Here is a 24,080-nt window from a genome sequence, read left to right on the forward strand (position 1 = left end):
TGGTAAACGCGGCATTGAACGTGTTAAACACTCATTAACCCAGTTGCATCATTAGAGTTTATATATACGCTTAATTTTCCTGGTCAATATTACTTTCTTCATACTTCCTTATGATGCAAATAGGTTAAGAAATATTGACACATTACTTTCCAACCTTCCTTCACTCTAAAATTCAATTGCAAATAATGTTCCCTTGTTTAACATGGCGCTGCAATTTATGGTTTTGCTTATATGGCGGCAAAATTCTTAAAATGTTTGAAGCTATTGTAATTATCAATAAGTAAATTAGTTTTCAACTACATGACAATTTTTTTACGTATCAAAATAATTTCACGAACTACAAATTTGATGATTCACTTCATCTGATGTGACATTCAAGTGTGAGCCACTGGTGGTACACACCGTTGTCAACGCGTTAAGGAGAAAAGTACTAACTTACCTAAAAAATCTTGTTCTATTCAAAAACAACATTTTAAGGTACAGCTTCATTGAATTACACATCATCAAACTATGCGTTGTGTATTTTGTTTGGAAACTTTTTGTCATTTCCCATTGTATTTATTTACTATGTTCCTATATTATAACATAAACACCACGATGAAAATAGAAGGAACAAGACATTTAAACCAATTCAATATTTTTCTTCTTCCACCAACCACTCACACTCAGTATTATTGTGTGAACAGTGTGCACGTTCAAACACTCCCATAGACAGCCGGGGAGATACTGCATTTAATACGACTGCCTTACTGTTCCACAGTTGTATAGACCGAATTAACTTTACATGAATATTTAATGAACACACTCAACTTATCTGTACTAGACTGTGTTTATTCAAGAGAGCTTACTAGATGGTTTGCCCCGATCCACTGGGAAAATGCCTAATTTTTTCTAAAGCAAACTGGAATTTTCTCGTACTAGTTCATGTTTCAAATTTTCGTCTCTGGGAAAGATGAGTTGAACTGTTTTAGAGTGTATTCCATGGGCACTGTCTAAAGCGGAGTTCCTCAGTCTATAATTAGCAATTTGCGCAACCAATATTGGATCGTGTTAAAATTTTAACGAATCACAGAATGACGGTTGCTATCTTGTTTAAAGCGAGAAATTTATAAAGTGGTTTAAATATTTTAGCTGCTCTACTATTACAACCAAATTAATTATCATTCATAATATTGACTGGGGCACAAGTGGATCCCAAGCATTATGTTTTTGCTGTAATCTCAATTTTCTGAGGTATGATCAAATTATTCCTGTGGATTGTAAACAATAATTTATAATTTAGAATATAGCAATGTATTCATTTTTTTCTAATTAGTTTACATGTTCGTTTAGTAACAGTTAGGAAAGAATACAATAGAATACAATTGAACTCCAGCCGGTATTTAATCTTAGATTTCGAGTCCGCTGTTGCAAATGTTAAGTTAAACGGAAACAGGGTTTAAAATTTTCGAACTTTCTTTTACAGTTTGACGGTTTTGATAGTTCTCAAATAAATTAAATATTGAAACTAAACTAAGAATCGACGAGTATGATGTACTTCAGGGTTAACGAACATTTTTAAGATGCTATAATTAACTACACTAACATCTCTTTCCTGCTTGATAATGCAAACAAATTTCCCCAATTTTTTCTTTTTCTTTTTCTAATTGTTCACAAGACTGAAAAAACACAAGTTATCGTCAGCCAGCTTCATGCCATGGCAAGAATGACAAGGTAATTATCAGAGTAGCTGTGAAACACGATTATAGGAAAGTAATACTGTTTATCACAGAATAATCAAAGTTAATCTACCTCAAACAGTCATTGTATCAACTAATCCTCACATAAAGTGACTTGTATCCAGACTGGGGATTTTATATATTTATGGAAAATGTGGAAATTTGAAATTGCATGGAATGCACACGTTACAAAAAAAATATTTAAAATATAATGCTTTTCATAGTGTTTTTTAGAAAGAATTATTTTCCATTGCAATTTTATTTTTCTAATTATTACTAAAAATTTTAATTTAGACAAAGAGACTAGTTATAACATATTCATTTAGAAAGCAATAAATATATTAATTATATATTGTGTCCCTTGATATCTAACAATCATTTTAAGGATAGCTCTAGTTCATATAAATGCATTTCGTATTCAACTTCGTTTTCAAGTTACATCATGTTTGTTTTCTAAAAACTTTCACTTATATTACATGTTCCGTCGTGGAACAAGGGGCCCTTCGGGATACCGAGGACCGCGGCACGTCGATACACGGTTCTGGTTTATGACACGGGCGCAAACACGATCGAGCGTTCGGGACAGTTGATCCGGGGCCCGGCTTCGGCCATTGTGCAAGTCAGTCTCGCATTTTCTGTCCCGTACAAAAATCGCCCCTGTCATAAACCAGACGAATTCTCGCGCAGCGGCGAGGATTACCCGCGGCCATGGGTACGTACTCGCATCGGGGTACACCCTTGCACGCTCGTCAAGGTAGCGGTATTTTCTCGCTGTTGCCAAATGTATTTTTTACTCGAAACTTCGTCGATCTCTCGTTCCCACTCCGTCAGCATCCCCTTCCATACATCCGAAGGAGGGGTAAGAAAGTTGACTTGTGGGTGCAAGAGTTCCGGCGAAAGATAGTTTTACACGCACATTCGACAAGAACTGTTCTCTTCACAGTTCCGCACCCGCATTCGACAAGATAGTTCTGTACACGCATTCGAGAGTACACGACTCGCAACGAACACTCGTAACGAACACTCGCTAACATCTTCAAGAACGTCTGACATTCGAACATCGTCTTGCTCCATCGGTCGAGCCATTCGCAAGATATTCGCACCACTGCTTCACCACCGGATCCAGGTGCCCAAAATTAATTTGGCGGGTACTCAAACGAATAAAGCGAAACGCGTCAACGGGCTAATTCACGTTTAGCTTCACGAAATTATACATTACACTTATATTTTATATGAAATATTTATATTTGTATAACCATAACTGGTTAATTATTGATACATTGTCTTAACCTTTCAGTAGCACCTGCCTTTAATAACACGATTGCCCGAAGAATTGTGTAACTCTAATTTTCTCGGGAAAGCAGCTACAAACGTAAATATTTTATTCTTTCGTTTGGCTCGTGTTTGCGCGTGGAACAATTTTCTCCCCAATTGTACTTTCCCCCTTACGGCATCTGTATACGCTACTTTGTATACGGTATGGGTGAAAAAGTGACGGGCTGTATGTATTTTTCTTGCTTACTTTCCTGTTTCTTTGATAAATGGATAATACGAACCGTAATCCTGATGTTTTAATCCAGCCTTTACGAACTATAAGGAAAGACATTTAAAATAACCTTATAGAGAAATGAAACATACCCCTTTGTGATGGAAATTGTTACTTGTATGTAGCCGCAGGCAGTGTGTTTATTAAATTCTCCAACAGAATAAGTTCTTTTTACATCATTAACAAACAATAAATCATCCCGCATAGATTAATAATGGAAGGTAAGATAAATATATACAGAGAAGTAAAAAGAGAGCTGTTGTTTCTCTCTGGACAAAAAATTCTGTATACTAGGTTGTTTTGAAATGTATCACACTATACAAAATTCTTAATAAATAAAATTAGTGAACATACCTGTGGAAAATAGGTGAAAATAAAATTCTTCGCGCCGGACTTTATCAAATCTCTAAATTAACACTTTCGCTACCAACGCCGCATATTTCTAACGGTCGCAATTCTATATTTTACGTAAAGAAAGTGAAATTAACCCTATAAATATTATTATTTGAAGTTATGAAATACGACATTATATTTAGGAACTTAATGACTTGTTTTAGTTTCATTTTTTCAATACTTTCTATAGAAGATTTATTGGACTGAGTAGAATATTACAATTGAGAACACTATCACTGAAACAAATGCTGGTAGAGAACGTGTAAAATTCCAGCGCAAGAGGTTTAAAAAAGTGGATCATCTCTACTCGACTTACCCTAGCAGGAATAATATTAATATGGTCAATATTTTGCAGCAACAAACATCGATATAACATTGTTTATGCTACACCCGTCCCTCCATTTACATGGGAGACTTTTACGCGATGATTTATTTCTGGAAAACAAGGCAGAGTCTCATTATTTTATGAGATTACTTTATATATCCTCTCCTATACCAAAAAGAAGTTTGATTAAAATATCAGGATTACAGTTGGAACTGTCCCCTTGCGAATCACAAGAGAATAGTGCCCTCCATATCCGTACTTGACTGCGCTGACTTATCGGTCTAACTCTATCATAATTTTGTGTCCCTTTTTATCAACCGTCAACTGTTATGTATATAATGTCTCTGTGTATTTATGTACGTTATATGTGCTAATATCAGCTGACACATAATGGGGTCGTTCAGTCGGTCGACTTGCGGGAGAACTCGCCAAATGGCAGTGGGGCACGTGCAGCTTCTAGCAGAGAAGTCTGTCATCCCTGATGTATAGGGCGAGCCTCGTATTCTGACGGCTTGGAATTAGTCACAAATTACCCGGTGTACGAGAAAATATTTCAAATAAATTTTTACGGCGTGACATACATCGCGAAATATTTTTGTTCAGGTATGATTGAAACGTCAATGTGATTAAGTCGATTTTTTTATATTTTCAGATTTTCGTTAATTTTAATGTAATAAATCATTTTCTTTTTAGTTATTAAAGGATTTACACGTTTCTCCGTTTTTTCTAAGTCAGAAAGCCCTTCTTTTTATAGCTTCTGAATATGTTGTATAATAATTTCAGAAGCCAAAACATTAATTTTCTCAATTTTTGTTTTCTGCACTTAACCGCATTGTATTCTGAGCGACCCATATAAAAATGGACTTTAGATATTTGAGGAAGACGTCTAAAACTTTTTTTATAATTTCTACATAGTATTAAAGATTTAGAGTAAGATGTACTCAGTTATTCGTTTAACACTAAAACTATCGAGCAGTTAAATTGATTTTCTAAGAATTCTCTATGGACACTTTAAGACTGCATCTATTGGGACTTTAATTGATCTAAAATTCAGTTTGCATATTGTTAAATCAATTTCTTTAATAATTTCTCAGAGAAACATCTGTTATCTCTTTAATAATTGCTAAAAGAAGAAATCAGGAACGGGTCATTTCGACCCGTCTGGTAGTTTTAGTGTTAATAAACCTTGCACTCAGTTTTTGAATATTTAATTAGGGTACGTCGGGGAGAGATGGCCCACTTTTTAAAAAAGAAAACTATTACATCATAAATATCTTTGATCTCTAATAGAAAGAAAATATATTTATGAAAGTAAATACTTATAAGAATAATTAAATAGGAAACAATTCAAAATATAGATATTTGACAACCTAAATGAGATCGATCCATCTCATCCGAATTACTCCATTTATTTAACACTTTCACTGCCAAGTAAGCACTCGTTAAAACTTCTATGCAGTCGTAATAATTTTCTTAATTGAGCAGAAACTAAGAAATCAAGATTCTTCATAATAATTGCTCTATTATCTTTCTTATATCTCATACACCCAACAAAATTCGGTACGTTTAATACGTCATCAAGAAAATTAATGTTTCAGTTTATGTAAAAAATGATATCATCCGAATTTAGGTGACGTCACAGTTAAAATGTTAATAGAGTAAATCACCGAATACACGATTCGTAAATATTTTTGTGTGTAGATTATTTTAAAACCAGAGTCTCGTACAAAAATTTTATTCCACTTTCTCAATTGATTTTACTCATGTAGAACCACTCCTTTTAATTTGTTTATCATTTTACCTGATACTTTATCACTTCACATTTCAACTGAATATGACGAATTAATTCGCTTTCAAGCTTAATTTCATTTCCCAATAGTTATAAAAGGAAACCATGCAATATTAAAATGTACCACTATACTATATCTTCAATAATTAATTTAATTAGTCTCAAATTGCACGTCCACGAACGTTCACGTTTGGAAAACACGCAGTCAAAAGGTGGAGATTTGATTCGTTCAAAAAATATACGTTTCCACTTAAAATAATTGTACAACTGTAGAATACACAGGCATCGTTGCACTACCGAAAAAACGTGCTTCAAATATAATCTTTGAAACACAGTTATCTTCAAACCATTAATTTTGTTTATGTAACCTTATCTATACTCCTTTTTTCATTGTATTCAGAATAGAAATGTAATTTGTATCGTTTGCATGAATCACCCTACATATTAGTGAATTAATCACAATAACACATACGTTCAACGTTATTCGTTGCAAAGTTAAAATTGTTCAATACTCCAGTTGCTAAAACAAATGTCCAATTTTTCATTACGTATTCCGTATAACCGATGGCAAAAGATTTCTTCTTTATATTCTGGTCAAAAACGATCATGTTTGAACTTTATTACATTTGAGATGTGTACGATGTTACGGAGAACACGTACCCATGTTTTCTAGCTCACAATCTCTTTGCAGAAAGAAGTGCGGCGGTTGTACGTGAAATCCGCCTTTGGAAATCGATATGCACGCTTCGAGGTAAATTCATGAACGAACAAGCAAACTGAGAGGAAACCGGCGCAGATACTATAATACTTTCAGCGGCACGGGTTGCAAACACAGAATGCCAATGGTCACGTAACGCAGTTACCGAGACACATCCATCGAAAATAAAGTGAATCGCAAATAGAATGTACAAGCTGTTTTACAAACAGTGAAAATAACGTCGTTTAAGGATGAATTAAAGAGTGGAAAATTTCTTGCGGTTCGTCTTTGCTTTTACGAAAAAATAACTTCGGATTTGTTTAACCTTTAGATTGCTGAAGGATAATATATCTTGGAGTATAAATAAAAATGTTAACTGGGCAAACAAGCAGTTGGAATTGCACTGTTATTCATTCGAATAACTATAACGAATAATAATTCGTTTGGAGTTTATTTTATGAAATATATTAGTCATTTGATTCAGTTACAATAATTTTCCTTAGATCCTTCAGTTAATTAATTTTTAGTTAATATAAAGTTTTAGTTAATATAATTACACTTTTAGTTAGTTGATTTAGTTAAACATTTTTTTTGTTACAATATATACCTGGTTATTCATTCTAATTTAATCTTGTCTCTGAGTGAAAAAAATGTTAAGATTGTTTTATTTCGGAGCTTGATAATCGCAATATTCCTAATTAAATATGTTTAAAAAATTTTCCTGTGAGAAAAATAATTAAGAACGGTATACATAGGACAACGAAAGAGAAATGAGAAAAATTAATCTCATTCTACTTTACTTTTTTACTTTACACGCGGGGAAATCTAATAATCGATTAAACATTATATATTGCCATCCGATTTGCGATTATTACAAAATGGAATTTAACAAATTAATTGTTTAATGCATATTCGTTTAAGAAACCATCACAAAAGACTACATATGTAGTATAAAATCAATAGAATAATAGATATAAAATTCTAAAAAGTTTTTAGAAATTAGAGAGCAGCTACAAAATGAGATACTGGAAAATTAAATTATGTCTCTGATAACACGCGAACGTTTTGTTGTATATTCGTAAACAATAATCAGAATACGTATTCTTTCATACAAAGGTAGTCTCGCGAATTAATTTAAGGTTTAAGAGTCGAAAAAAGGATTCCCATGCACAATAGCTTTTGCTAACTGTAGGTCTTGTAACATGTATTGTCTCTGAGCTTTTCATGAAAGGTTGAATAGTAAACCGCTTACGAAAAGAGATGAATTTCTCGTCTATAATTCTATTTACATGCGAACATTTTATGACTTGTTCTAAGTTATTTATTTTCATGGAAAGTTTATTGAATTCTAGAAAAAATTAATACAATAATTAGTATTTTTAAATTTTCATTATACAAAATTTTAATTAAATAGCAAACAACGACAAACAAAAGTCACCAAGTCAATCGTTACGAATGTATTAAATATTATTAGAGACTTTTTTGTCATTAAGATCCACATGAACATAATTAAGTGAATAATTAATAAGAATGATATTGAATTATTTACTTCGTAACATAAATACGTACATCATTTATTCTTACTGATAGAGATATTTCGATTGATCAGAATTGAAAAATTTTCAGGTTAAATAAAATGTTGGTTTCTCAAGACCAATAAATATTCGAAGAGAACAGATATACAGGGTGTTCGGTAACTGGTGGTACAAGCGAAAGGGGGCGATTCTACATGAAAAAATAAATCGGAAATATAGAATAAAATTTTTCCATGCCAGGCTTTATTTCCAAGAAAATCGACGTTGAATTTTTGCTTATGTCACCAGTTACCGAACACCTTGTATAAATGGTGAATTAAATCTTTTTTCCCGATTAATAGGTTAATGAAATTCATATAAAGACATTGAGGTGTTTTTTTTTTTTATCAAAAGAGCAACTGCTTTGCGGTGTGCGCTTCTTGTTTATATTAAAAGAAATCGGCATTGTTCTTGAAACGAAACCCTCGAGTGAAGATTAATGATTCGACGAACCTCTCGGTTTCGATATTTTGTTCAACACCGACAAAATATTTCAAAGTTATTCAAATTACTGTGTTAACACATGAAATATAGAAATAAGCTAGTCCTTTTTCTTAATTTTTATATGATTTTTCTGAGTACTAGTTGCAGAATATGTCACTGATATTTCATTACGATAAAAAGGACTTCGAGTGCAAACGGTCAAACTAATATCAACGTTGATATAAATAGATATGTAAGTATACAATAGACTTTTTAGAGTACTAATTTCGCCATTACTATCGGGCCGAGCGCCGCGAGTGGACGTTTCCTTTGGCTGCCTTCATTTTTAAGCCATAGGACGGTTGGGATCGTGACAATAACGCACTGTAGATCAATCAGTATGCGCAGTTCTCTTTGTTCGATAGGGAATCCTGCGACGCGGACATTGTGGAAAAATTGAAGGATCAACAATTCTGTATAAACTCGTGGGAATTCTATTTGCATATGCCTCTGATTTTGAGAAAATATTTTCTTAAATGTAGAAGAAAGTATAATTAGATGTGTCTTTCAGGAATCGATTTACAATGTGAAAATGAGCAATTTTGTTCAATAAAAATTGAAAAAAATTAATTATATTTGTATATGTTTCTGCTATTAATCATGTAGAATCGAGTTTACCCTATTAAATATTCATGATGTGAATTGTGTAAAATAAAACGTAGTACTAGTTTTTCATTTTGTAATTAAATACTTGGCACATATTAATTTTGCAGGTGATATAGTAAACATGTTTCAGAATTGATTAATGTTTGAATTTATTTTCGGAAGAAGGTAAATTAATAACTTTTTAAACCCGTTTCAGACAGTTTTTGGGTGAAATTTCAAATTTAATTTGTTTTTTTGCTTATTATTTTATTATCTATTGCTGTATTTTATTCTACTACTGCTTTACATTGTAAAACGCTTGCTTTGTGAACTCCTTATTCATATCTGTTCCTTTTCTGTACTAAGAAGAATCTATACACAAAAACAAATAAATAGATAAATAAAGAAGTAAATATCCAAATTTATTAAGTTATAATATTTTACTTCGTTATTACTAGATTGTAGACGTGTACATATTTATAGCATTTTTAACTCTGCAAAAACGCAAAGACACATGATCACATTGAACTTACTACAATGCTTATATAATTATTTGAGATATGTATTTAAATTTATACAAATGAAAACCTTTTGTAAAAATAATCAGATTCTACTTCATATGGTCTGAAATAGAACCATGTACATTCAAAAATACAAATATTGTTTATAAATTCCAGAAATTGTATTCACATCTGCTGTCTATGTAGTTATTACTCAAAGATGATGCCCAATTCGTCTTTAGTCGTAGGGCGTGCGCGCAATCGATCCTCAGAAGATCATAGGACAGTGACAAACTGCGGTAATACGCTTTTCTATACCCGGTGAATATAAATAATTTATTTTCCAAACACCCGAAGGTGTTTGCTATACTGCAGCTGGCCGAATGTTCAGAACTATTCGTATGCAGCCAAGCAAGTGTACCGCTTTCTTATCGCTTACCGCGCAACAAGGACAGTCGACGAAAACACACAGTGGGCCAGACAAATCAATAATGGCCGAGTTCGGGTTTTCGACCTACCAGGTCGATGATTTATACAGAGTGAGGCACCTATCTCGATCACCTCGAATAATTGCTTAACGGTACAGTTTATGAAAACGTTGAAAACATGAGTTTTAAATAGCACTAGAGACCACAACTTATAAGTGCGTGCTTTTTTATAGATAGAGGCGTTTCAGACATTTCAAGGTCACTTTGATGCTTTTAAATGAAATGACCTCCTTTTTGTACCATAGATCGTTAGAGTGTCAAATTGTGAGTATAAAAGTGTTGATTTTTATACGTCCTAAACCTGATAGTTAATGAGATTTTAGTAATAGTTTGATTGGAACAGACTTTGATAATCGTATGTAGTTTTGTCCTTGGTTCTGAATCAGATGCATAATAATAATTCATTTTTACAAAATGTTTTATTTACGGATGATGCAACATTTACCAACCACGGACAAGTTAATTTAAGGAATATGCATTACTGGACAGAAGACACTCCTCATTGGCTTCGGGAGGTTGGCATCAGCGACATAGGAGTGTAAATGTTTGGTGCGGTACACTTCAGTCGAAAGTCACGGCAATCGAATAATTGGACCATATTTTGTTGACGTAACATTAACAGAGCACAAGTATTGAACTTTCTTAACAGAAACATTTCTAATTTTGTTAAAAGATAACATTAAATGTCCGTTCAATAAGGTGGTATTAACATGGTGGTTGCCCTGCATATTATGCACGGCAGACAAGGGAAGTTTTACAAGGACAATTTCCTAATAAGTGGATTGGTCCTGGCGGTGCATTTCCGTAGCAGCCTCATTCACCAGACCTGTCACCATTAGATTATTTTCTTTAGGGTACATTGAAGGATAAAGTGTATTATGAATCACCAACAACGGTAGAGGATATACGAAAATGAATTGTTGAAGCGTGTGCTACACTTCCTCCGAAGACAATTTAAGATGCCACTTTTTCATTAATTAATACGTTGCATTACTGCATTCGTGTTAACGGACATCATTTTGAGTATCTAAACACTCTATAAAGATCATCACGGAAATTATAGACGACTTCATCAAAGTAACAATACGTGACATATTGGTAAACATTGTCAGATAAACACTGCCATTTTCGCGAATTCCTCAGAGACATTCATTTTACGCGGATGAATGTTTCAATATACTTTATTTATACATATTTCCTTGCGTTTCAAAAATTGAAATGGCTAATGCAACTGCGACCAGTTAACTCGCGACCAGTCAACAATGTGTTAAGATGATTAAACTTATTAAAAATGAAAAACTATACCTAAATCTTATCGATGTTTTTTTAGTATTTGAATATATGACGAAGATTCACAAAAGAATCAACCATAATATAGAAAAAATAAAGCCATCAGATACATCCAAATTATTATACCGAATTAATTGAGGTTAATAATTTATAATATCAAAAATATTCCAAGTATACTCGGAATAGAAAGGCAAGCGGTTGAGTATAAAATGTAATTTTAATTTAATCACGTATGTCGTTCGTTATTTAGCAGTATATGTAGACTTAGTTACTGGATTCCATGAAAAAATGACGTATTTAAACAAATTTTGCAATTTAATTATATTTCCTGAATATGTGAAGATATTCTAACATGGCAGTGACGTAGGTGACAAATAAAGATTTCAGATAACTGTCGTGGGTAATCACATTAGGTACAAGTCGGACTGTACGCCCACTAGACTACTTGCGGGGATAAAAGACTTTTACGCAGTGGCCCGCAAGGGTGCTGGTCCAAGTCGAGCACACGCTTGATAGCCCCTTAGCTGCTTTATCGCATCTAGAGGTTTACGAGAAACGCTTCTGAGCAAGTAACCAAGACGCTGAAAGCTCGGGTCTTTAATAAAAATTCGTCAATAGTAAATACAGTTTCAGAACCCAATTCCAGTATAAACTCATTGCCAGGTGCAAAATACCGTTTGTTGATAATATTTAAAAAATAATAGATTTTGGTGGTTTGGTAAACGAAATCATTGCGAACATAATTTATTTTCATCTTTACCTAAATGTTTCAGTGAGGTTAAAGATAATATAAAATTTTAGATTCACTTTGCGTTTATACTTAGAAATTGTATGACACGATATGCATAATCCTTGTACCTTTTATTTTTATTGTAATACTTGACTCAAAATCTTTTTTAATGTTTGTCCATTTTTTATTTGTGAAATCTGTATCAGACTCATTATCAATATTTAATATATTAAATGAATCTCTTCTCACGTTCTAATGCAGACAAAAATGAATTATAAACACATTTCTTTAGTGCTAAAAGTTTTCTGTAGATAAACTCATGCCAGAAACTGATTGTTATATGGTAGTTATATTTGATATTTTTTTTTTAATATAAAACAAAATGCATTTACATTTCAATTGAATAATTGTTACAGTTATATACTTACTTATAACTGCACGTATATAGTTATATTCACTTTTAACCGTTATTTGAACATTTTCCGAATGTTTCAGACCATATCTCAAAGTTTAGTTAAAAGATTTGAATTCTGGAAAACATTTATCTTTTCTCGTAAACAAGTTTGACAGATTTAAATAGGAAATCGCACGAAGCACTTATATCTAGAGAGCCGTTCACCGCAATCGGAAACAGTTTAATCTCATTATTAGTAATTGCGGACTACAATTACGTCATAATCCCTTATAACTGTGTTTCAGGAACCAGTCGCTTTATCACTTAACTGAACTGGTTTAATAATTTTGTTACTACGATACCAATTATTCACGATGAAAGCGACCCAGCTGTCGAATGCATGCAAAACAAGAAATTTTACAATGAAAAATAATATCGTATGAAGAAAATTGTATGTAGTATAAAACAATTTAATGAATATTAAACATATTTTGTATAAATATGCAAATCATTTTATACTACTATAGCCTTCATGTATTAAATAAAAAAATACAATATTCCTAGTATTAAAAATATATTATTCCTAGTGTTACGAATAACACAAATTAATTTGTAGCGTTGTAGTATACGAATGTATGTGTATATAACCCGTTATCATTACGGTTTCTATATTAATTTGCTCGAGAGGAAGTTAATTTCGCCCAACAAGTTCATTTGTCCACCTGTGCTAACTGCAATAGGTATGCGTTGTTTGTATTTAATTAATTTACAATTCAAACATACATTTACATACAATTTAAGAATATTGTAATTCTGTATTATCCCACATTATATACTATTTTATAGAATCTTAAAACCGTAACTGAGTAATTGTTTTGCTTTATAATTAAGAAATGAATAGGAATCATTGTAAACACTACTATATATTTTTTATTATTATTATTAATATTATTAGAATGAACGATTTACATTTTCATAAATCATTGTGTACAGGTATCAATACAAAATAACGCTAACTCTACGAATGAATAAAGGAATAATTTATAAAAAAAAGACAGATTAATGAAAAGTATTTTGTCAGTGCGATAGATTCGTGGTGAATAAAACGGTTGTGGTGAAAGGGGCGGTGTTATAATGCCCGTATAGTTACAGCACGGAACTATAGTGATACAGTCGTGATATAGATCCGCAATGTTCGAAACGGTGGCGGTATATTCGCGGTACAGAGCAGTATCGCGGTGTATGGAATGGGAACGGTAGAATCGCGGTACGAAATATACGCACGATGCGTGGATTGGTGGAGATATAGTCGCGACACTGAATAGTTCTGCTTTTAGCATTAACCCCGGTACAATTTCGCGAGCAAGAAATCACGGCAGGTAGTAGAGATTTCACTCCACCCTTTAAAAGCCGGCGTGATGTTACGATTATCGTTAGCTTTTAATGGCGGTTTGTGACATGAACGCGTCATTGCATATGTCCTTCGCTTCAGACATCCTTTTATTTATAATTATTACGGCTACCAGACAGTTCTGTCCGTTTTTGAATTAAAGGAACATCCATTTTCAATAAATTTATTAATATTTACTAAACAATATAATTTTCATTGCTCTTAATGACCTCTAGTGTGGCGGTAATTTGTGAATTTCATTTCTGTGGAGTGTCTCATCATTTGAAACTTGAGATGAGGTTATTGAGCAGAAATATCTGGAGAACTAATATTACAGGTAAATTATTAAACGAATTTCTAAGAATGTAATTGGAAAAACGAAATTATGATAGGGAATGGTTTTTTTGGGAAACTTTATAAAAATGACTATACTGTGGAGATTTTATAGAATTTTTCTTATCGTACATTGTGTACAATTTTAAGTTTTCTAATGTTCTAGGAATGTATAAACATTTGTGTCCCAGTAAGTGTCTTGAAGTTATTCTAAAATGATTAATTATTACTTCAAAAATTTGTCTTAAAATTTCTTTTGTAGCTGCGTTGATTAGAATATACATTTAAACTCATTCAATTAGCATTAGTTCTAATTTTTACACGGAACAAGTAATATTCCATTTTGACTAAAGGTGTAAATAATATTGATATTTTCCTATCTTATCTTTAATTGCCTTGTTTTGTATCATTTATGGGTGAAAAGGTTCATGAAATCAATTTATCAGTAAATAATTTGCAATGAAAAAACGACGGGAAAAGGAAAATAATACTATGGGAGTTTGTTAATGCATCGATGCGAATGTTTTCCTACAATGCATTTTGTATGAATAAAAAATAAATAATTTCAGTTTTCAGTGGAATTCCAAATTTTCAATAAACAGATTTATGCATATTTTTAGCTGAAGTACAAACAACAGAGTAAGTGCTTGCAAAGTGTGTTTTTATCAAAAAACACAATGTGTTCTGTTTATCAACATGTTCCTGTTTTCAAGTGTAATGACGTAATTATAACAATAACATTGCCAGCAAATTACATTTTAGCAAAAACTCGCGAACGTTATATAAACGTGAATTCTAAAGAATAATAAACTTGCATACTTGTTTTTCACGTAACACTTGTTACATCGACTTTTTTATTAAACAGAAAGTACATAATATGCTAAATATTAATAATATAAGAAACAGAACAATGAAACTATTTAATTAAACTACCTAATACAATTTATTTGTAGAATTAATTTTGCTTTCCAAATTTATTATATACTTATTAATTTTATCGTTTCCATTCACTATTTATTCATTTAATTTTATTTTTAAAATGATTTTTCTATTTGTAACTGCAAAATACATATCATTTTTATTTGGTAAACCCGAAACAATGAGATGGAAATGTAACTAAAGGAAATATGTTAGTGTTAACGTAGTAAAGTAATATTTAAGCCAGCCAGTGTAAAATTTTTAGTCTGATAACATATCGTGAGTCCGATGAAATAAATGTTCTGATTACCCACAATTATTACATGGAAGTTATGGATGGATTATTACCAAATAAATTACATACGTACCAAGTAGAGACACATCTTTGTCACTGCATAGTTATTTATATTTTGGCGACCAGTTAAAGTTTTCCTTTGGTTCTATTATATATTATGATGTATATATGAAATGTAATGTTAATATAATGACGATATTATTGTCGCATGAAATCCATGTTTTAATGAAACGATAAAAATACATAACGCAAATATAAATCAATCAACTTCTTTTTAGACTTATTTCGTATGGAAAAAAGCATAATTTCTAGACATTTTTTTCTCGTTCATAACACTCATTAAAACTAAACTATTATTTAACAATGTGAAATATTAAAATAATGATACTAAAATAAAACTCATCTATATAAAAATGATGATAATCTAGAATTCGTATGAGAATCATTACTATGATAATTATTTAGGACACAGAAACGATTAATCTAGTGTGACCTGTATAAAAGCGAAATATTCATTGACTGTTTCAACGCAGATTTCAACGAAAACAGAAGTTGTAACGATTTACCGAACAGGTATACAAAGCGATGAAACCTTCCGTGCAAAATAAAATTGAGGCTATAAAGCTTTCATCAATCGTTTCATCTCATTTGAATTCATTTGAAATGATGAACACATTTTTCTTTTTTGTCGTATGAATACGCAAAGGGAATTACCGATCGAAGCTGTTTTGTGTAGATTAACTGAACTGAATTTCGTGGTACAAAAGTAATCGCGTGACTTTGTAGAGATCTAGAATTTCAGCTGCTTTTCGTTGAAATCTGGACTATACACTCATGGTACCGAAATAATCTGCGGAAACAATGAGTTCCCAAGACTATAATACCTACGGACCGTCTAACCAAAAATGCTGTTATTTTTAAAATTAGTATTAGCTCCTTTGTTTCTCAATATATAAAACGCAAACAATACTTATCTCTTAATTCTAATAAATTAATAAAATCTCTAAAAAATTGATAACCGTAGTGCAATTGAATAACAAATAAATTTGGATGCAATAGTTAATTGAAGATTCAAGATCAATATTCTGTTTATGCAACTTCGCTTTTCAAATTAAAATATTTTGCCTTAATTTTTTTTCTCTTCGATGCCGAAACAGAAATTGCAGAAATTCTGATATAAATTATTATAATTTAATTAGGGTAAATTCAAGTTAATCAATTTACATATAATTTTACAGGGGAAAAATGTCAAATTATTCTGTACATTTTCATTAGTTATCATGATTTTATACATTTAATAGAATATAACATTTTACGTTTAAACAGATTTTATTATTTTAAATGTTATATAATCTAATTTCAAACGTTAACACAGAAAAGCTGTTTCTGGTATCATGATTTTGAAAGAGGTGGCTTATCTAAACTGTCCCTCTTTATTGCTTATTTTCCTTCCCTATTTATATGCATAGCTTTCTCTTGGTTACACAGATCATCCCCACCCGTAAAAAACTTGTAGATTTTTTCTTAAATTTAGTTAACGTTTTAAATGCTACCGCACTTCAATATATTGTAATATGATATTTTAAATTAATATAAAAAATGTGACTGTTTACAAATTACATCTACTAATTACTCCAGTTATTTTATTTACAATATTTCTATAAAATTTGCTAAATTTAATATCTCTAAAAATCATTTTATTGTCACAAATCATCAATCATTGTCATATATCACAAATTTTAATAATTCGTATCCTTTAAAGAATTTACAAGATTCTTTTATTGAATTTACGATTAATATTTTTGCTAAATTAATATATTTATATACTATGTTTACATTATGATACAAAAGTAAATAACACTATGGAAAGATTATTGGTCAGTCTAATAATACAGAATTATATATGCAATCCGATACTTTTTTTTGGAAAATATGGTTTTACAATGTGTATAACTTGTCGAAGAATGATGGGAGATATAAAACAAGGCAACAACTCACGTGGAAAACAGATTTTCTTCTTAAATACGTATAAAAAGATTAGAAAGGAGGAACAAATTCTTCTTTTCATTTTTGACTTCTCATTATTACTAAACATATCCTTAACAATTTTAAATTCATCGTTTTTTACGTATGAATATACAGTAAATTTACACTATTGCTATTGTTAAGTACTCGTGATTACCGGATTGGTGTTCGATTTTTGTTGAATTTTGCACGTGGTGTGCCGACTAATAAAACTTGTACGGTTCGAAGGACCACCCGATATAATCGGGAACAAAACTTAGAAATGAGTAGGAGGTGAAGTGGACTTTGACTATAATGCTATGTGCTTGATCGAAATTGCTAATTTGTGCTTTGTAGTCCGCACTTCCTACTCCGTACTCTGTGCTATGTACAATTTGAGCTGATACTTGTCTAAACTTGATTCTCAACTGACTGGGCCTCCCAGAAACGTCTTCGACGACACCTCCGCAAGTCGTCTTCGCGGGGGTGAAGTCGTTCTGGTTGGCCCTTTAATTCTAGAAGTTTGTGGAAGGGAGAGTGCCCTCCCTTCTTGGGTCTCCAAGTTGCTAAGTAAGAATAGCGGGCCTTATGGGTTCAGGGATTTATGGCTGCCACGGTCCCTTCTCGTAATACCGTAAGGACGACTGCAACTTGCGACGGGACGAAGGCTCTTATTGCTACGAAAAAACTAACAAATGTACAGCTAAGTCTTAGAAAGATAAAAAGTGTACACAAAACTAAAACTGCGGTCGTTCAAGGGCCCGGACGAAACGGTAAGGCTATAAGTGGCCTTAACAGCTATCATAATATGAAATATTCAAATTATTTCTTGTATTCTTAGTTTTTATGACTAAAATTGAAGTTCATATTTTATATGACTAAATTTATCTGAACATATGCTTTCACAGGTTTTAATAGACGATGTAATGTTCCATTAGAAAAATTAACAAATATTGCAAATGAAAAAAATTTACCTATGTTATTAGACTGCTTATGAAAACAATAAAACATTCCATGTTCAAGTTCTTCGTACACCTAAAATTCACGAGAAGAATGTTGATTAACTGTTTAAACACACAACACATATGAATATTTTTATATTGTTACTAAAAATTGTATCGCCAAGCTAGAATGTTATGTATCGTTATAACCTGCTAATCAAATTTTTCAATTTTTCCATGAAGAACAATTTTCTCAAAAATGTATGTAACCTCGTAACATCTTTAAAAACTGTTAGGTCATATATATGTCGTTTAAAGTGAAAAATGTATAGCATCATACAAAACATTGTATTGAAACCACAGAGTAGGAACAGGGTTATAAAAAGATCGTCTATTGGAAGGAATACGAAAAGTTGGTTGGCATCATAGACGCTAACTGACGTAAGTTACTTTCTACTGTACTATATGAACTAGCAACTTTCTCAGTATGGTTACTATGCAGATTTGTATTCACGATACGAGGACACCTGATATGAAAGAGGAAAATGTTTCAGAAAAGAGTGGAGAGCTCACAGGAATGCAGGCAGATATGTCTGATAGTCTGGTAGCCAGAATGCGTTGCATAATCAAAATGCGTGGCTTGAGGAAGAAACAATGGGTCACTCACTTACTGTTATCTTACCTTCCTAGCACCTTAGGAATTCAAGTATTGTTAAGAAGTGACCAAGTTTTTGCTAAACACGATTTTAAAACCTATCCTTTTTGCTCTTTATTTCTTACAGAGCAATTGCAGGTACAGCTAGAGCTGTATTTATTTGTCTTATGATTCAATTATATTTATTTATACAATTACTTCTTTCTATTTGCACTTCTGAAAGAATAATAATTTCTGTTTTTCACAATTTCATATTTTATTGTTTAACACACTGAAAACTTTTTTCATAAAAATTAAATTATGCGTCAAAGTCTTAGCTACTACAAAAAAGAAGAAAACCACAATCAATCTCTCATTACTTAAATAATTAAATTATCTATTTTCAGCTATCGATTTTAGATATCAAAGCTTGAAACCATCATTAAGGTGGAATTCAATCAAGGATTCATTTTCTTCATTAAGCATTCCTAAGCGTTTTCTTCATTAAGCGTTCATAACAAGGTAAAGCGAATTGCGCAAACCTCTGTTGATGTTATTTCTAAGATCCATGGAGTTCTGTTACTAAAACTTTTCTGTTCTATGTTTCTTATTTCTATTCTAACTGCCCTACTCAATACATTATTGTAATTGTGCTCATACAATCAGTGCAATTTTCCCAAGAAAATAGAAACTTAGAAGTCAAAATTATCCACAGAAATTACTATTACAATCTTTTCGCATTTAAAACAGTAACTTTATGTAAATTGCCTCATGTAATTGCTAATAATACCGACGGGTTAATGTAACTTTAAAAAGTAAACAAGAAAAGAGAACCTTCTCGCATTTTATGGATCCAACAAAATTCGGTTCGTTTCATATGTCACCAAGAGAATTAATTTCCAAATCTATAGAAAAAGCTGTATTACTCATATAGAGATAACGTGGCGGTTAACGCGTTGAAACAAAAAAAAAACCAAACTAAAAACTTTCAAAGATCGACATTCCCCTCCAGCACACGTAACGCCTGTTCCGGTCGAAGGGAAGGGGCGCAGCGATCCCCTGGCGTGAGGATGAACGTAACTTGGCAACCTCGAGGACTTTCCCATTGCCCAGCTGTGAGGTTACCGCTTCCAAAACTCAGATTTATGTCACGCCGATTGTCACGCGGGATTTTTATAAATGTCCATACCCAGCACATTCGGTCGCCAAACGCCGTAGACGAATGCCCTCAAAAATTTTCTTCGAAATTATAAATTCTCGAGTGTACAGCGCCGTAAATCTTGTGTCAGCGTTGAACGTTAACACAGTTGTTCGCGTTATAAATCCGACCGTGTCAAAAGTTCTACGTGTATCGTTGATGCACGATCAAATTTTCCGTGGTATTCCGTTCGTTTCTCGAACTTGCAAACAATGGACATTTTAGCGTGGATCAAAATGGTACTGTTAAAGGTTCAAAACCATGATAGACAGTGGCAATTTCCGGAAGATACTTTAGTTTCTACAATGCAACATGAAGAATCACATAGTCTATCATCTAACGCCTTTTAAATTTCTATGCATCGTTGTATTACAGGGACTGTTTCATTTGGAGCGGCCTGTTAAATTACTAAAAGCAGGTGGAATGTCGAAAAATTTAGGAGAGAAGAAGTGAGCGTTTCGTCCGGGATCTACCAGAGTTGATCTACGAGTGTTTGAGGTTTACAGATGTTTTATATACAAATTGTGTACAGACTAGGTAGGAGCGAGAAAGGCCTTGGTGTGCTTAGACCAGCTAAGTCCGTTTTCACCTACTGGCCCCTTTTCGCCAGGCGCATGGTCACTCGCGCGGTCAAATAAGAGGCTTACACACCAAAATAATGTACTTACGCGCGTAGTCCATTTGACCAATGATAAATGTTTTTAGTTAAACCGATGGGATATTACTCACTTCCAAGATTTCTGGAAGACGCCGATGATGCCCCCACTTTCCTTTTTTGTCAATGACGAGAGTTTTCCAAGAACTAACCAGTCAGTCAGCAACAAGACTTCATAAGCTCAGGGGCTTTTCTAATTTATGTTTATAAACTTTTCTGTATACTAATTTTAGTAACTAAGGTCGCCACATAATCAAACTCCAAGCACTAGCTAATATTACAGTCCACTGTAATTTTAATAAATAAATCAGAGTTATTTTCAGGTACTGCGCATTCCTTTACCGCATTTCTCCTGCGCTGTTCACTTTCCTGGGATTAGTAATAGTCAGGAACACACACCTACGCATCTTCCCAGCTCCATATGTTAATTTGACTCTGGTTAGTACGTTACACTGTCACCCTCCCTTTCCTTGCCTATTTTCTACCGGCTCTAATTAAGCTTATTATCAGAGACGGGCAAATAGAAGCTTGTAAATGCAACACGAGTGAGCGTGACAGACCGTTGCAGAGCCGCAAGACTTCAAATTGTACCGCATTCGAGCTTGTGTCATAATTACGAATCTAATACACGAATTCGGTTAGCTCTCATTTTACATTAAATTTCTGTGACCGACTTGACGAGGTCCTTTCGGTGAATGCTCTTTCAGAACTTTGGATTTCAAATGAAAGTCTAGTTAACGGAACTTGTGTCACGTTTCAAGTCGTAAAGTGATGCGTAAATAAAATTATTAAGTTAGCCAAAAGGACGCATTTTTAAATGAAATTTAACGTGTTGGCGACCACAGTTGAATTTCTAATACCTTCATTGTGGACTGTGCCTTTCTTGCAATTGTTTCGCGTAATATCATTTTTACACATTTAAAACATAGTAAATAAACCAAACAAAGCAGTTTACATAAATGTTATATGTACGATATTTTGATATAGCCAAATTGATACCAAAATGTACCATACGCCAAATATATTACAGTGAAAGTATATGGATATGGAATAATATCGACAGGGATATAAAAAGCTAAGAAATAACTGTGTTTATTAACAATAAGAAGAAACTAACAAAGTGTAATTAAAACGACACACAATTGCTGCCACGACGGCTAACGTGCGACTCTGTCGATACAGGCTCTCCTCCGACAATCATTCTTTTCACTCGCACTCTCCACAACTCTCAAACACATCCTTTCGAAGCCTAACTGGAAACCTTGGTCCTGCGACGTTGTGTACACCACTTTCCCTCGTCCGTTAGGCTTCCCTCTTTTATGGCCCTTCGCTCACACTCATTCTACACTCACAATTCTTAAAAACATCCTATAACTACGCTGAAAATTCTACATACTAGAATATGTTAATATCATCATAGTAACGGTAATCAACAGCATCACATATGTTCAGCTGTCTAAACTAATCGCTGTCACAGATATGTGATGTGTGGTTGCGAACATATTAAAGAAAAATTTCGTTACGTTAAGTTAAACTTCATCGAACATAGAACGCTACGAGGCGATTAAACGTTAAAAATCCAGTCATTCCATCAGTATTTGTACCATCAAAGTTCAATTTGTATAAAATAAAGTGATAGTTATTATCTCTCGCCTTGACTTCTTCCTTCGATCGGGACAAGAACCTTTCCGTAAGTTGCGACAACGTAACAGTTTACTTACGTAGCAACTTAAATGATTGTTGCCAGAAACTTTTTGTAGATAATGTACATACAATCAGCCACTAAAAGGATGTTCGACTCCAGTAGAACAATCTGCATATTTTAAGCAACGCAAGGTAAGTAGAGCAACGTTCTACAATAACTGTAGGCTGAAACTTCGTGATGATGTGTGGCTTGAACGAGGTAATGCACTTCGCAGCGGAAGAGCAAAAAATCATTTGAACTTTTTTCTCGTTCCATTTGGGCGAGTCTAACATTATAAATTATATGAATTATAGATATAACGAATATGTTCCTTTCGGTTCCAAATACATAAAAAATCAACATAGAAATTACTAAACAGTGAAATTAACTAATATATATTTTCTTATAAACGTATTGTACATTACAAGAGTGCATTTACTGAAATATTGATTGGCAGATGCGCATTTTGAGATACATACTAATAAATCAGTACATTTAAAAATGTTTCAGGAAAACATTTGTATTCTTTTAATGATTGTAAAAGAGGAAATTTAATATTAAAATTACCGAATGAATCAAAATGACCCATTTTGAACTTTTTATTTTACGATTATTGAAATTATAAAACCGGTTTCGGGACGAAATGTAAAATAAATTTGTGTATTTATACAGATACAACAGTTAGAAGACTTTTAAAGTTCAAATAATGTACTATTATGTTCTTTAGAAGAAGCTATAAGTAAATCATTCTAATTGCTCGGTAGTTTTAGTGTTAAAATCGGTTATTCTAACTCATTTGGTAGTCCTAATGTTAATGATGTTAAAATCCTGATTCTGCATTTAAATTTTCAAACTATTGCGTATTATAATTGTTTATGCTTAAAATATAATTTAGCAAGCAGTGGCGTAGATAATTACATACTCTTCCTGGAATACTGACCTAGGCTCGTGATGAAGACACCAAATTAAATTTAGCAAATAAGATTCATTTAATTTCCTTGAAATGTAGCAAAATTAATTGATCTAATCGAGGTATGTTATTAACATCTTACTCTACGATTTCTTTTACAACTATACACGTAAGAACTATGTTACTGTTAGTAATTTACTAAAAATAAAAGAAAATCCTTATGCTACATTCACTAAGTCTACATTCACTTTATAAATTAAGAATTTGTAATAGAAAAGTAACATCTAATTTCAACTTAAAAGAATAGAATGACATTTACATTTTTTAATTCCTATTCGAAATGTTTGTCCCAAATGTAGCACAATACTATAAGTTAAATTAACTATTAGAATAAATGTAGGTTTATAAAGAGAATGGAATTCCCTCTCTGTTACTAAAATCATTAACGTAAAGTAGTACCTGTAAATGCAATTGCGGAAGAAACCGCAAGGCAATAGGTTAAATTGCAGCTCTGTTTCTTTTGTGATACCTTTGCAAGAGAAGATCTTTCTTTCTTTGTAAAGTTAAAGCAACATTCTTGCAGAATTTTTTCTGTAACCAGATAAA

At 32.5% G+C, this 24,080-nt stretch overlaps 1 protein-coding gene across 10 annotated transcripts in view; it reads right to left on the bottom strand.

Moving 5' to 3' along the window:
• Positions 1-24,080, bottom strand: part of LOC116426438 (cyclic nucleotide-gated channel alpha-3) — a 295,515-nt gene that overhangs the window by 140,966 nt on the left and 130,469 nt on the right. The window contains exon 1 of one of the 10 annotated variants that reach the window (XM_076369714.1): positions 849-946. The exons of the other annotated variants lie outside the window; for them this stretch is intronic. The gene's annotated coding sequence lies outside the window, so the exon portion shown is untranslated. Of the gene's footprint in view, positions 1-848; positions 947-24,080 lie in introns of those variants that run through there. 10 annotated transcript variants of the gene reach the window in all.

This window comes from Nomia melanderi, chromosome 8 (assembly GCF_051020985.1).
Source record: "Nomia melanderi isolate GNS246 chromosome 8, iyNomMela1, whole genome shotgun sequence".
Lineage (NCBI taxonomy): Eukaryota > Metazoa > Arthropoda > Insecta > Hymenoptera > Halictidae > Nomia > Nomia melanderi.